Source organism: Pinus tabuliformis, chromosome X (genome assembly GCF_031772625.1).
Source record: "Pinus tabuliformis cultivar Carrire ecotype Pingquan chromosome X, CPIR1, whole genome shotgun sequence".
Classification (NCBI taxonomy): Eukaryota; Viridiplantae; Streptophyta; class Pinopsida; order Pinales; family Pinaceae; genus Pinus; species Pinus tabuliformis.
In genome coordinates, this window is record NC_142308.1 from 1,094,465,986 (window position 1) to 1,094,474,249 (window position 8,264).

General features: G+C 39.4%; 1 pseudogene; it reads right to left on the bottom strand.

Moving 5' to 3' along the window:
* Window positions 1–1,845: 1,845 nt before the first annotated feature.
* LOC149143642 (uncharacterized) lies at window positions 1,846–8,049 on the bottom strand (annotated as a pseudogene).
* Between the last annotated feature and the right edge of the window lie 215 nt (window positions 8,050–8,264).

Consider the following 8,264-nt stretch of genomic DNA (forward strand, 5'->3'; position numbering starts at 1 on the left):
TTGACAAAAGGTTGTGAACTAATCCTCAAAAGCCTTTTTATTATTGAGGCCTTTGTTTTCTTCAATTTCCTCTATTTTCCTTCAATTTTCTCCTCACATGCAACTTGTGACCTTTCACCTTCCTTTTCTCCTATTTTCCTTTATTTTCATAAATATAATGTCATTTAATGCCTCTAGGCCTTTCCAAAGCCTTTTCTAATGTCTTTGCCAGTTTCCTTAGCCATAATAAACCAAATGAACACCCACTAGGATGTTTTGCCCAACATCCAACTTGGAATACGTGTCCCATGACCTTGGTCTTATTTTGCCTCTATTAACTTTATTACTTGAACTTTAAACCCGAGGTTGTTACAAAGAGTACGGAGGTCATCATGTGAATCAAATTGTTCATGTTTATTGCAATTGTTGAATTGGGTAATGCAAACATCTGATGATTTGGATTCTCTTTTGTCTTTTTTGTTATTAAGGCATGAGGGCAAGAACACTCTAAAAAAAAAAAATCACATTTATGTCCTCTGATTCGTAGGCCATACCTATAAATGGACGACGGTGAAGCAGGAGAGCCACTCGATGCATATTCTTTGTGGTCATTCAAACCGTTGACGACCAACACATTGAATCAAGCATTGAACCTGCACAACCAACGCATTGAATCAAGCATTAAACCTGCATAACATTGAACCAGTGCATCGAACAGGCACATCAAATCGATCATTCCACCAGTACATTGAAGCGCTAAAGGGTATCGATTGTGGTCACACACCTAGAATGAAACAAAACAATTTAATTTCAATCAGTGGGAACATGTGGCAAAATAAATAATATTTAAATTTAATTTATTGTTCTTTGGTTTGAAATTGAAAACCATTTGAAATATTTTTCATATCATCTGTTAGATGGTGTATTAGATGAAGAATATTCTCTTGAAATCAAATCTTGTCCATTCATTTATTAAAAAATCAAAATTCCTCAAGCTCAATTCCAATATAGACCACACCTACGACATAAATATTTTGTGATCATGATATTTATACTAGTTAAAATTATAACTTAGTCATGTTGTTGTAACAACTTTAGTTAAACCAATAATTATTAAAAAATAAAATTCTAAGAAGCAATAGGTATTTAAGTTTTTTTTTTTCAAAAGGTGGAAAAACCTATCAAACTCAGTTTGTTAAACCAACAGTTATTTTTATTTAAGTGTAAATATATTGATATTTTTGCAATAAAGATATTTTATTATTAATCAAAATTATGAAATAATTATATTACATTTCATTATATTTTAAAAGAAATAAGCATTCTCATATTATATTTAAAAAATAAATTGTATCATGTTTTATGGTTTTTTTTTTTCCAAAAGGGAAAAACCAACAACTTTAATTAAAATAGAAATTGTTTACATATTGAAAAAAACATGATCGCAGGGCACACAAGTCCACCAAATTACCCCGTAGGGAGCACTAGATATAGCTCATCAAAAGGGAATCCAATCCTTACATTGCAGGTCAGTAAACCCCAACATAAAACTGGAAAAAAAAAGGTGCAAGGCCCACAAAAAAAAAAAACAGTAACAAGGTACTGGCTTGGATGTGCTTGGAGATGCTTTGACAAGCCTAATCACACACGCATGTGCAAAATAGTCAGAAGATGTTATTATAGGCTTGGATGCGCCTGAAGATGTAAAATGGACACCTTAGCGCCACCAAAAGATACTCTAATCAATGGGAAAAAACATAGCCTAAAGATACTCTTACCTGGCAAGAAAATAAACGTCAGAAGATACTCTAACCAGCAAGATACGCTTGGAGTTGCTTGGACAGACCGCTTCATCGCTCACAACGACTAGTCATAGTAAAATGGTGGCATGCCTTGATACACTCCTCTACCGAGAATGCTTGGTGTTGGTTGTTGATGTTGATTTTGATAGGATGACAATGGATAATGGCTTCCTCCTAGAAATCCACCCGACTGAGAAGCTCCTGAAGTCGACGGTACACCATACAAAGACCCTCCTCCAATACCATCATACCCTCTTGTTGTTTGACCATCGTTGGAACCACCAGCTTGAGGAGGGTCGCCATATGGACCCAACCCCCCACCATGTCCTCCATAACCACCCATCCCCAAAGATGTTAGGACTTGGCCTAACCCGCCAAGCATACCTCCGTGAGAGAGCCACGGGTTCATAGAAAACAGATTCTTGGGATAATTCATGGATTCATGAGGAATCCCACTAGGGTTTGGGTGTCCTCCGAGACCAGATAAAGAAGAATTTCCTAACCCATGATTGTTTAAACCCTGATGCATGGCTAGTCTTGTTGGATTCAAACCTTGGTTAACCCTGAGTGTTAGATTCAAAAAACCATGACCCACACCACTAAACTACATTTAAGGGTTCAAAGATACTACAATGTCAGGTTGGTTCAATCCATTGACATTAAACCCATCTAATCCCCTAGGAGCATTAATGTCGCTAGGCCTAAGCTTATGCCCTTCGTCGACCAACTTATAGAACATATGATGCCATTGATGGTCATGGGCACATCCAACGCATGCTTAGTTTTGTCCACTGACTTGAAAATAAAAAGCACAAAACCCCTCAACCTACCCAACTACTTATCAAACCCTAGTGGCCCCTCTTCGATCTCCCCATACTGAGAAAAAAGGCTCAACAAGTGATTTGCCGCCATGTCCATGGGAACATTCCCAACATAGATTTTCTGGGCAGAGACATCAACCGCCGGCTGGGCAGGTTGTGAACCAGCAGAGGCCAACTAACTGACCCTCATGCGATCGTCGATCTTCTTGTTGGGCTCCTTTAGGGCATTAAGAGCACCATCCATGTGCTTGAAAGTAATGAATTTGTAACCCTTACTCTTACCAGTGTTCTTGTCCATAATAACGACCCCTTCCTCCAGTTCCCCGAACTGGGAAAAGAGGGCCTTGAGAGACTTTGTATTTGTATCCCAGCCAAGGCCACAGACGAACAACTTTCTCTGCGCAGGATCCTTGTCCGCGATGGCGTGCACCTGCTCCAATGAAATAAAATATATCCTTTTATATTTTATTTATTTATTAGGTTGAATTTACACTGAGGTTATTTGGTCTATGAACTATTCACTAGCGGGATGTTATCACCTAGGGCAACTTGTCTATGAATTACCCACTAGTGGGGTGATCTATGAACTACCCAATAGTGGGATGTTATCACCAGGATTGTGCCAAGCTCAGTCGAGCTTGGACGTCCCTTCGGGTATTTTAATTCTCTCAAAAGTGACTTCCATCTTCAACCCCTCTCCATGAGGTTTAAACCTAAGACCTGGTAAAGACTAAACCCCAATCAAACCAACTAGTCTACACCTCATGAGTAGTAAAATGCATTATGTTAATATGACAATATTTTGGAATAGGATTTCTGAATTTTTAATTTAGTTATCAATAATTATTAGATAGATGGTAAGGATTTAGCGTTCACAAAATATCTACAGAACATTTTTAGTAATAATGAGGTTAAAGAGTTGTGATAGAGGGTAATTTTTTACCCTAAGAATCAAGAAGAACATAAGTATGCTTGGGGTTTAGATCACACTTCCAACAACATTGAAGTTTATGCCTTATATCAAGGTTTGAGGCAAATTGTGAATCTAGGAATTCAAGATGTGATTATTTTTGGTGATTCGTTGAATATCATTCACCATTTATATTAAGGATCTCCCCCTTACTTAAGTTAGATTTTCAAGTAAATTTATCATTTGTATCAATTTATCCCCAAGAAGAAATGTCTCCATGTTCTCAAATTTGATATCCATATATATGATTTGCTTGGGGTTACAGTCCCTACACACTCATATTAAAACAAAAAAATATTAAGAGACAGGGAAAATAGAATAATTAATTCGCTTGAGATTACAAGTCCTACACACTCATATTCAGTGTTTGATATACACATTTCAACGTCTTAAACTAATGTTGAGTAACTATTTATATTTGTGAATGTCTAATTTGATTTTATTGGAGTTACAAGCCCTACACACTCATATTCGATGTTTGATATACACATTTCAACCTCTTAAACTAAGGCTAAGTAATTATTTATAATTATGAATGTTTCAATGTTCCAACCTCAAAGCATGATATTTTATAAAGATATACCTTGCTTTTTGGGGGATTTAAAATAGTTAATTAGATTTTAAATATATATATATATTGATATATAGGCACTATGATTTGGGCCTCTCAGACAAAATCATCCTAAAATAGAATGACATGGAACTCCATCACCCTCTGGGCTATGAAAACACAACTTTTAGATGCAGATATTGTTAGTAGCCTAGGCATCTTCAGAGTGCATGTCTTGCCTCTACAGGGGTGTCAGGGTCCATGGAGCCGCGAAAACCCAACCGTGGATGGTGTGACCAAAAGGCAACTTCAAACGTCACAAACGTGATAAGTAATAGAAGGTCAACCCTCAACAAGAAAAGGCATTTATTGATTCTTCAGCCTCACAAGATCCTATGCATCCCACGGTCGATACACCTCCACCCTCAATGGAAAAGAAGGCCCCAAAAATGGAGAATGGAAATTCATCAGCATTAATCATGGCTATAAACAGTGGGCAGAAATGCCCACACGAGTCTGACCATTCAGATAGTGATAGGGATGTCTCGCACTCTGAGGAGGTGGTAGAGATGGATCTTTCTTTGAAAAATGAGGACATGCAATTATCCTCTGTTGTATCTGATAAATTTGTAGGATGAGTAGATGTACGTAGGAGGAAAGGGAAAAAGAAAAACCCCTGAACTCCTCTGGTGTTTAATAAAAAGTGTGTAATATGTCATACCTGGTTGGAGGAAAGAACTCCCATGTCAGTTCTTTGGTCTGTTGGTAACTATATGTACTCAATGTAATATCTCATGTAATACTATTTGCTATCAATAAAAATACATTGACGAAATTTACCAAAAAAAATACATATATTTAATTATTATCATTATTATTATTTTTTAAGGAACAGTTAAATTTCTTTTAATCAAACTGGAATTTGGCCAATGCCATTACATTCAAAAGCAACATAATTTCCACAGTCATCCAAAATTGCTCTCACCAATGGCTTTAGATATGCAGAGATGTATTTTCCAGATTGACTACAACATTCTTCTTATAAATTCTCCAAAATACCCCATCAATACTAACATAATCTAACTATTGTTATGGAAATGACTACCCGGTACCCTCCTCATTGTTACCGTCAAATTCTTCCATGTCTGCCTTGTCCACTTCCTCCTACTAGAATGGCTTTGTTGGCACTTGTTTCCCATGTGCCTACTACAACTCTTGTTGGTCAAGAAACAACAAAGGGAGAGCCCTTCCATTACCAAACTCCATGTCTTGTTCAATGTTGTCACTAAGGCCAAACGCCTCCTTTAACACATTAATAACTACAGTCTCCACCTTGTCCTCAGAGTTGTCTACCCTATAGTCCAGATTTTCTATATTGGTTACTATTACCTCCACTGATGCCTGCACGTTTTCTACATCTTATTTCAAGCCTTTTATCTGGCTCGATACCAGGGCGAAATGAGAGCGAGCCTCAAAGATGATTTGCCCACCTATCCTGGAAATCATCTCCTAAATTTCTTGCTTAAAAGCCATATCTATCTCATATATGGAACCACCAACTCCATTGCTTGATGAAGAAGCCATATATTCAACACGAAAGGATCAAATGGAGAGCCACTGCACATGGAGCCTACACAACCATCCCTTTATAGCCATACTTAACTCTAGAATGACGACAGGGGGAGTCCCTTCAAATTTAATGTCATTCTCATTCTGCTACCTTGCACACAATTGAGAATTCATTGTTACTTGGGTTGAACCATAAATACACACGATCGAACTAGATCGTCCTTCCTTGACCACAGTACTAACAAATCCTACTCTGCTAGCCTACTTTAAATCCATGCCGACGCCATCCCACCTATCAGCATACTTAACATTGTTCCTTACATTTAACCACCTGTTAGTTGAAGGGCCCATTGTCATGCAAGAACGATCCCGTAGAGCAAATATGCCTTGGAAAGAATGACATAATTATACATCTTGTCAGTCGTTAAATCCTTCTTAATGACCTTCAACCATATCGAGGTCCTTATATTATTTGTAATCATTGAATGTGGCATTTAATAATTTTGTCGCTCGCCTCCATCAAGTCTCCTTACTCGAAATTAACTCCGATGTTAGCTTGAAAATCCGCCTACATGTTATTATCTTGCTTGATATGGTAGAACTCCAAGGATTCAAATTTGGCCTTGTATTGAGTTCCTTGCAAAGCTTCATTTTGTAGCATTTTTGTATAGTAATGAGGAAGTCTCCAAAAACACTTAATTGGAGGATTCCTTCAGCTACTACCATCTTGAGTCCTTGCCAAAGTCCTAGTACTTCCGCTTGGTTGTTTGAGGTGAAACTCAACCCCTACACGAACTTTTTTTCAACTTTTCCAATGGGGCGAAGGATAACCCCTCTTGCTTCTGCCTCCCCCAATTATTATTAAAATTTAATTTAATTTATTTATTTATTATTTTTTATTTTTTTTTTTTTTTCTTCTGAGTAAAGACTAATTCTATTAAGTAAAATATAGTACAATCAAGAGAAACAAGAGACCGGCAGACCAGAAATGATGAATCCATCAACCTCGGTCCCGGAGAAAAGATTCAATCTCAGAGCTACATCAAATAACTTGAGAGCAAACACTGACTAACTGACTTTTACCCCCCAGGGGCAGAAACTACAACACAATGTTTTTTCCCTTTCTTTTTGTTAACTTTTGTCCAGCCAGCGTGGGGAGTATGAGCTAAAACAACTTGAAGACTGGAATTCTCTATCTTCGAGATCTCCTTTTCTGATTCAGAGGAGGAAGTCTCATGGGCGCGTTTCTGGGAGATTGCTGTGACATGGGTGTGCCCCTGAGTATCCGTGGGCGGATCCATCGGCTGAGGCGCCTGGTCCGGTTCTGAGTCGCTTTCCTCATCCTCCGAACTTGGGGAGCCTGAGCTCCCTGCTGGCGGCGGAGGACAGGGAGTCCAACGCTTGGGTTTGGTTTTTGCGAAGTTGCCCTTTTTCGTTCTTGCTGTCAGCGATGGGCAGGAGTTCTGCAAGTGCCCTGTTAGGTGACAATGGCGGCATCGGAAGGCAGTGTTTTCGTAATCTAGAATCTGGGTCCAAACAGTGTCATTGATCTTGAGATTGATTTGCTCTGGCAGTCCCTTGCTTAAATCTAGCTCCACACATACTCTAGCATATGTATAGAGACCTTGTTGTTCCCTCCCGTAATCTCCCATTAAAAAGCAACCCAAGGTGTTGCCTATTTGCCTGTATACTTCTGTGCGCCACAGGTGTATTGGAAGATTTGGAAGTCTGATCCAGACAGGGGCTTTAGTGATGACTGCAGAAGCTGGGTCAAAGTCTGGGAACCATGGAGTTAAGAAGAGGCCTGCTGAACCCATGAACCAAGGGCCTTCTTCTAAGGCCTTTTCGTAGTGCTCGGGATTATCGAACAACACTATAAAATATCCCTTTGCACAGAAATAAACCTTGCAACGGTGAGTCCAGTTGTCATTGATCCAGTCATAAAGATCCTTTGAGCGTGGCCAGAGCCCATTGAATCTGCAGATGATGGCCCTTTCAGCGAATTTTTGGGTGTCGTCTGCAAGGTCAGCGTAGGAGATCTCAACAGAGGGAACCTCCTCCAATTTGTCAACCAAAAAAGGCTTGGGTTTGGGAGGTTCAGGGGATGTGGGAATCTCAGAGCGGACTGCAGCTTTGTAGGAGTATGGAGGAGCAGAAGAGGATTGACCTGCAGCTCCACCTCTCAAGCGAAGGGAAAACACTAAAGAGCTGTTGTTTTTTATGCTGTAAAAAGAGAGAGGAAGAGGATCATCGAGCTGTTTACCTTGGAAAATAAGTCTCTGTAGGGCTGAGGGTATCCCAAGTCTGTGCTCCAGATTTGCTTTGAGGTTCTGCACCAGATCTGTAGGGTTTACCCATTGCAGAATGGTCTTGCCAAAGATCTGTGCGATTTGAATCTGAAAGGGGGCAGGGGAATTTTCAAAAGATTTCTGGAGCAGCACGGGGCCAGAATCTTTTGAGTCTCCCATCTCTTGACGCAAAGGAGGCAGCAGGGGAGAAGAAATCTTCTGCCCAAGGTCTCTTTTGCTCCGACTCGGATCCGCTGCGAAGGGAAGGGCGACAGATCTGTAGAG